This window comes from Capsicum annuum, chromosome 2 (assembly GCF_002878395.1).
Source record: "Capsicum annuum cultivar UCD-10X-F1 chromosome 2, UCD10Xv1.1, whole genome shotgun sequence".
NCBI classification, from domain to species: Eukaryota; Viridiplantae; Streptophyta; class Magnoliopsida; order Solanales; family Solanaceae; genus Capsicum; species Capsicum annuum.
Window position 1 is genome coordinate 79,505,150 of NC_061112.1, and position 8,372 is coordinate 79,513,521.

An 8,372-nucleotide genomic window follows, 5' to 3' on the forward strand; every position below is an offset into this window, starting at 1 on the left:
TATGTATATGAAATACGTCGTATTATATTATTGAATCATATACTCGTGTATGTATGTGATATATATAATACGTATTTAGAACTTGATATAGTTGATGGTGTGTATATGCGTGTGTATGTATAGGTATATACATATTATATAGTGAAGGTATATTAATGACATAAGATAATCAAACAATAATTCATCAGGTTATATCTGAAATACATTGTATATTATTAATTCATCTGATCAATTTTGACTACTAGATACTCCTTTTAGGTTGTTGTTTTGTAAAAATTATTAACTTCAACTATTAATATTTTTGACACATTATTCTTGTATCAAAAAGGTAATGACGTGTCACATTCGTGATTTAAAAAATATACAAAATATTTTACAAAACATACAAAAGAATCTTCAAGCTTGAATAGGTTTTCGAAAAGGTCTGCGTACACTGTACCCTCCATGTTGACACCTAATTTTGACCTCCCGATACAATATTTAGGCTGTTATTTTAACAAAATTATTAATTTTTTAAATATTAGTATTTTTAAACATTTTTCTTGCATCAAACAGATTTCTAACGTGTCACATTCATAATGCATAAATTATTTTTATCTTTTAGCATCATTTTTAAAAATTTTTTAAATCAAATACGATATTTTACATGATTTTATTAATTAAATTACCTTTTCACGTAACTGTGCACACTCACATTGTTTTTTTACATTGCCTAGTTTTTCATTATTTAGTACTATTTATTTATTTATTTATTATTATTATAATTATTATTATTATTATTCATTATTTATTATGATTATTTATTATTTTTTATTATTATCATTATTATACTATCTCTATTGTTATTTCAATGACAACTAATTAGAATTACTTTGCCCAATTTATTCAATTTTATTCAATTTCTTACAATCTTAGCCTATTTTATTATATTTATTACATATTCAGCCAATTGACATTCAGTCATGTCAATTTAACCTAATCACTTGGTCTATTTCAATTGTAGCCAAAATTGGGACTCAATTTAGAATTTTTTATTCAATTTTTAATCAAAATCTCAGCCTTTAAATCACAGCCGTTGATCAAAGATGAACCAACGACTAAGATCGAAAGGAGCATTCATTCCTTTTAAAAAAACAAATAAACCAAAACTCTAACCCTAAATTCATTTCATAAGCCTCCACCACCACTTTCTCTACCTCCTCTCTCTCTCTCAAAACCTTTCCCCTCGCCAGCTCTCTCTAATTCCCCTCCCCGTCACCGTTCTGGTACAAACGACGGCAGCAACACTGCCTCCCTCCATTCACCCCTCCGGTGGAACCAGTCGCCGTCGTCAACGCCTAATACTGGCGTTGTCCCCCTCGCCTCCTCCTTCTACTCGTTCACCATCCCTCCTCCAGCGCCATCCTCTCCAACGAAACCAGCGAACCAGCGCCGTCCTCCACCACCGAAACAGCCATCGCTTCGTCATAAAACGATAGGTTCTCAAGAACCCATCCTAAGTTTGATTCCATATTTTATTTTTTCTCTCCTAACGTGATAGATTTATGTGATTAGAAGTTCATTTGATTAAGTATGTTGATAAAATCTTGTGTGCTTTAGTTTGATTAATTATCTATGTTGTTATGCATGAGGATTCTCCAATTTTATTGTATTATTGGGGATTTCTTTTTGTTTTTTTTGAAATTGTTATATGTACGTATGTTTTGACGTAGTTCATAACGAAAAATTAAACTAGTAAGGTATTTGACTGTGTATGCTCCTTACCGATAGTACTAGAAAGAAGAACAAAATTTTAACTAGAAACAGCCATTGCTTCGCCATAAAACGATGGGTTCTCAAGAACCCATCCTAGGTTTGATTCCATATTTTATTTTTTCTCTCCTAACATGACAAATTTAAGTAATTAGAAGTTAATTTGATTAAGTATGTTGATAAAATCTTGTGTGCTTTAATTTGATTAATTATCTATGTTGTTATGCATGAGGATTCTCCAATTTTATTATATTATTGGGGATTTCTTTTTGCTTTTTTGAAATTGTTATATGTGCGTATGTTTTGACGTAGTTCATATCGAAAAATTAAACTAGTAAGGTATTTGACTGTGTCTACTCCTTATCGACAGTACTAGAAAGGAGAACAAAATTTTAACTAGAAACAGTGTAGGGACTTTAAAGGGAATTTTTTTGTTTTAAGGTACTTGAAATGTGGACTTGTATTTTGAATTTAGTTAAGTGTGGTCACTTGAGAAGTGAATAAGTACTTGAAAATGTTTAAGTGTAGGTTGTTGAAATGTGGACTTGTGTTTTGAATTTAGTTAAGTGTGGTCACTTGAGAAGTGAGTTGGTGACTTGAAAATGCATAAGTGTAGGTACTTGAAACGTGGACTTGTGTTTTGAATTTAGTTAAGTTTGGTCATTTGTGAAGTGAATTAGTCACTTGGAATGTTTAATGTAGTTCCTTGAATTATGAACTTGTGTTTTGAATATAGTTAAGTGTGGTCACTTGAGAAGTGAGTTAGTGACTTGAAAATGCACAAGTGTATGTACTTGAAACGTAGACTTGTGTTTTCAATTTAGTTAAGTTTGGTCACTTGTGAAGTGAATTAGTGACTTGGAATGTTTAGATGTAGTTACTTGAATTATGAACTTGTGTTTTGAATATAGTTAAGTGTGGTCACTTGAGAAGTGAGTTAGTGACTTGAACATGTTTAAGTGTAGGTACTTGAAATGTAGACTTGTGTTTTGAATATAGTTAAGTGTGGTCACTTGAGAAGTGCATTAGTGAGTCGAAAATGTTTTAAGTGTAGTTACTTGAAAGGTGGACTTGTGTTTTGAATTTAGTTGAGTGTGGTCACTTGAGAAGTGAATAAGTACTTGAAAATGTTTAAGTATAGGTAGTTGAAATGTGGACTTTTGTTTTGAATTTAGTTAAGTGTGGTCACTTGAGAAATGAGTGTAGTCACTTGAGAAGTGCATTAGTGAGTCGTAAATGTTTAAGTGTAGTTACTTGAAAGGTGGAATAGTAACTTTTGTTTTGAATTTAGGTACTTGAAATGTGAACTTGCGTTTTGATTTTAGTAAATGTGGTCACTTGAGAAGTGAATGAGTGACTTCAAAATGTTTTTAAGTGTAGGTATGTTTTTTCACTTTGAATTAAGTTTAGTTTAGTAACTTGTGAAGTGAATTAGTAACTTGAAAATGTTTTGGTGTAGGAATTTGAAATGTGAACTTTTGTGACTTGAACTAATCACTTGAATTTGATTGATTGTGTAGATGAAATCTGATTATAGCTGGATATATCAACGAAATATCGATAATAGAATGGATGAGGCTGAGAATGAAGTTGCGGATAATGAGTTGTAGTTTTTAGTATTTTGTATGTTTTATAGTTTGGATTTGGAACCTCGATAAATTTTGTAAATAATGTTTGTATTCTTATGGTGATTGGTTGATTGTATATTAAATAATTGGTGGGATGTATTGTAGATAATAATCAATGTTTGTAAATGATTGTGGTCGGCTATATTGTAAATGATTTGATTTTTAATTTTTGTATTTTAAAAAATTTCAATATTTTTTTTTTTACAAAATTATCAAAAAAACCGACCACTTGTGGTTGGTTTATTTTGAATTTTTTAATTCTTAAAATCATTTTTTCTATTTTAATAAAATAATAATGAATTTTAAATTATTTAAAAAAAAAAAATGACCACTTGTGGTCGGTTTTAAAAAGCCACCACAGGTTTTCCGACCACAGATTTTGGTCGGTTTTGTGGAACCGACCACACGTGGTCGGTTTTGGTGGTCGGTTTTCTCCTTTTTTCTAGTAGTGAGTGGTGATTGATGATTATGGATAGAGTGGTCGTGAATATTATTCAACACAAGAATACCTCTTAATAATTAAAACTTAGTTCCAAATCTGAATGATTAAGACCTATTCAGACATTTTAAGAGCCAAAATCTTAATGAAAAACAAATGCACTTAATAGTCTGAAGTCTGAATCATTCAGATTCAGACCTCTATTAAGTGCAAACAAATGAGACCTTCATCTTTAGGAGATAGATACATACTAATAAGGATATAAATCTTTAGTTGGATGCTTGGATATTGAATGATAAATCTCTAAGATTTATAATTCAAGACACTTTTAACTCTAGATAAAAAAATAGAACTGTCAATAATACAATTTAGTCAAGGAAAATGAGGCCTTCAGGGATTGTCTTTCGAAATGCCGTTAGAAATAATAAATGTGATCTCTATAATTTTGATAGCCCATAATGAAAAACTATTAAATGTACAACATGATCTCTAAATGCAAATAAAAGTTTTTTTTGTTGTATCGCCTACAATTATATGAAACATAAAAAAAAAAAAGACCATTATACCTTACTATGAGAATTCGAACGCATTTAAAAGTTAAATGTCCTAAAATATTTCATCTAGCTTTGTAATGTAATAGACTCCTCACAACATGCTCATACCTTAACTGTATATGCATTAATATTGATCTGAAATGGCCAATATGTAACCTCCGTAAAATTGTCAGTCATATTTCAAGACTTAAACTTAGAAACAAACTTGAAATAAATTTGAATACAATGGCTAAAATTATCAATGAAAACCTCCTATTGTGGGTTTAAATTAGATATTGATGAATTCTTAGATCAAACCATAAACACATGGAGGTTCGAATGGAGTAATCCAAGATGCATGTAGGAATTGAATGGTAGGCTTCTCAGCTAAAAATAACTACGCACTTTGGTGTAACTACAAAAATCACAATTGTTTTGCAAGTCCGCAAAAATGTTACAAATATTAACATCTTGGAGATAAATTTCAATTCTACCATTAGCATCGACTACTAGTAAAATGGACATTCAACTTATTTTAATATAAGTAATGAATGCAAGGAGTTGCTCTCGCAAATAGGGAACCTCCTAATCAAGCATAGATATAAAAAGCGGAATTGGGTGGCCAATATACCAGCTAAGGAAGGACAACGTCAACTTGTGGATTTTTTTTTATTTTTTTTTTTTGCAAAAATGACAGTTCTAATTTTGTTTGCTCGTCAAGCTATAGAAGTAGGTCATTCAAGGAATGAGCTTCCCAGAGTAAAATTTCATGAACTACAAGGAAAAAATAGAATCTAACACAACAACAATAGCTGATTTAATAACAAAAATTTCATTCGATGTTTCTGATTCAACTCTTCGACAATCAAAAACTTCTTCTATTAGGCCAACAAGGCCATTATGTTTATCGATATGTGGTATCTATAATACAATCCTTACTATAATTAATAATTATATTGATGATCCTGCTTATAATGATATACAATATTAATAAACAAAGATCATTTGTTAATCCAAAAAAATGTTGTGCATAAATTGTTATTATTAATTTTTTGTAATTATTAATATTTTTTTGGAAACCCCAAAGAAATCTACACACATACTGAAATCGCATTAAGTAAATTTGCTCTTGTACAATAATTTTCAAACTATACGAAAGACATAAACTACATTAGGCAAATTTCAGGCGACATGCTCTGATCGAAAAGATTGCTATGAGAGAAATCATCCCCAAATCTCTTATATGAAAAATAACTATCTACAATTTATAATCTATATCTATAATCTATAATCTATATTTATATTTATAATCTATATCTATATCTATAGTATATTAAAAGTGTGAAGACCCTTAGAAAAGTGATTTGAACTTTTTGTCCTTCTCTTCTTTAGATAAAACTGTATTTTCATTATTTTTTTAATTTATTATTTAATTATTTTTTATTATATTAACTAGACTTCCTAAAATATATGGGACTCCTAAAATGTATGGTAGGAGAATTAATTAATATTTTTCTTTCTACTAGACTTCCTAAAATATATGGTAGGAAAATTAATTAATATTTTTCTTTTTACCATTCAATTAAAAAAATACTCATAAAATAGTACTCTATTAAGGAAATACTTCTACAAACCGATTTGCCTATTGAGAGAATATGATTGATGTTCATCTAACTTGATTTGATTGCATGTCTAGATTAATAGATGCTTGATTTTCTAGCCCTCAAATTCTTCACTGTTTTTGTCAGCATAATAGAATTCAACATGTGTGTATATAAATATTTTCTTTGTTTTCATTCAAAATTATTTTTTAGGGTCAAAATTTTCGCTCAGACAAGAATTAGTTGGATCAAAATTGAAGCTTTGTGATCACTATTATATTTTTTTATAGTTTACAGGTTGTAGATGAATGTCGGTTGGCTTTGAAGAATTTCTTGTGTAAGAATTATGTTTAATTGTATTGGTTTGATGTCTTTATTATCTTATTGTTTTATTTTAATTTACAGCTACTAGATGAATGTGTGTCGGCTTTGAAAGTTTTTTTAGGTAAGGGTTAGGTTTAATTGTATTATCATAATATCTCTATTAGTTTGTTATTTTATGGTAGTTTACAGTTCATAGATGAATCTCGATCGACTTTGAAAAATTTTTGTGTGTAAAATTTAAGTTTTATTGTATTGTTTTGATATCACTTTTAGCATATTATTTTGTTGCAGTTTACAGGTGATAGATAAATGTTAGTCAGCTTTGAGAAATTTTTGTATGTAAAGGTTAGGTTTAATTATACTATTTTGATATCTCTATTATCGTATTATTTTGTTATTGTTTACAGAGGTAGATGAGTGTCAGACAACTTTGAGAAAATTTATGTGTGTAAAGATTAGATTTAATTGTATTATTTTGATGTCTCTATCATTGTTTTATTTTGTTGCAATTTACAGATGGTAAATGAATGCCGATCGACTTTTAAAAATATTTTTGGTAAATATTAGGTTTAATAAATAAATTCTCTGTCCTTACATACTCAAAAGATATTAAATTTAACTATTATATTCATTTTTATTATTGAATCAAATATCCTATTTAATGTAATGTTTGAACTCATTAAAGGGAGGTACATGCGCAAGACGCGTACACCTAAACTAGTTACTAATATTAGTAAATCAAACATTACTCTATTATATAAGCTAACAACAAAAGGACTAACACAACATTAATAGGTTGTACAAGAAGTTACCTTATTTGTACATTAAGTCAAAAAGAAAAAGGACTAACAGAGCATCAATAAGTTGTACAAAAAATTATCTAATTTGTACATTATATTTGGCCTCCGTACTTGATTTCTTTCCTTTTTACTGACACATGTTCTGCATCTTCCCTAGTAAACCACGTGTACCCACTTTACATAAAAAATAAACTTTACCAAAACTCAGCTTTCACACCATAGTTCTCTTCTCAACTCTCTTTCTTCTTCACTCTTCAATGGTCTTTAATTCCTAGCCATTGCTAAAAGCAACAATTGCAGGTGTTAATTCCCAAGTAATGTCACTACTATATGCTCAAGAAATGTATTTCTCCCACTTTTCCCTCTTCAAGAAATCGCTCAATTTGAAGACTGAAATTGTTGCAACACCGGTCACTTAAGGTTTAATTTGTCTTTACTGTACCTCCTGCTATTTGTATGACTTTTTGCCTCCTATTTTCAGAATTTGTTGCTTCTTGAATCCACAATCTGCTTGCTGCTAGCCGTACTTGTATTTATTTTCCTTTTCTTTTGAAAAATGTCTACATGTAATTTGTGTTTCTGATTTTGATTGTGTAAACTGGTATGCATTGATTGAAGAAGGCTTCTCTTGAATTTATTTTCCTCTCAATATGAGTAATCCTATAAATGACTTTCGTTGTTAAGATGTTGTGATAAATCGATGCAGCTAAGGTGCTTGGTGAAAAGAAAATATTTTGGGATGCACTATTTGATTATTCAATTCTCACTATTTCAATGTTCGATTAGTGTTTGATTTTTGACATTAGATTTTGTTGGAATTTACTCACGTGAACCAATTTTCTGACGGCCAACTTTATGTCGCTTTATCCAGAATAAAAAATTTAAAAAACATCAAAATTTTAATACGACCGCCTATCGTAGATGATACGGGTGATCATTCTACATATAATGTAGTGTACAAAGAAATTATATGAAAAGCATTCACATGAAAACATAACCTCTCCGTCCTTCAAAAAAAAGATCTGCAAAATTTAGTGTAGGACCTCTACCTCTCTTGAACTTCAATTTATTTTATTGCCTAATGCTCGCTCCTTTTTTACAACTTCAAATATCTTTTGATGAGTACGACCAGCCAAGGAAGTCTTATTTCTCATTTTGTCACATGTAAAATTTAGTGCGTTGCTTAAATATTATTACAATATTTTGATGCAGCAACAACCAAGTGTCGTTCATAACTAGCAAGAAGAAGTAATATGTAAAAGCTTTTGATAATTTCAAGATATTGGGCCTTTCGT

The 8,372-nt window shown here is 29.6% G+C and overlaps 1 long non-coding RNA gene across 1 annotated transcript; it reads left to right on the forward strand.

The window, feature by feature from the left end:
- The first annotated feature begins 1,759 nt into the window (after window positions 1–1,759).
- On the forward strand, window positions 1,760–3,489 carry LOC124895931. Its single transcript, XR_007052147.1, has 2 exons — window positions 1,760–1,852; window positions 3,273–3,489. It is a non-coding gene; the product is annotated as an uncharacterized LOC124895931 (long non-coding RNA).
- Window positions 3,490–8,372: the final 4,883 nt, after the last annotated feature.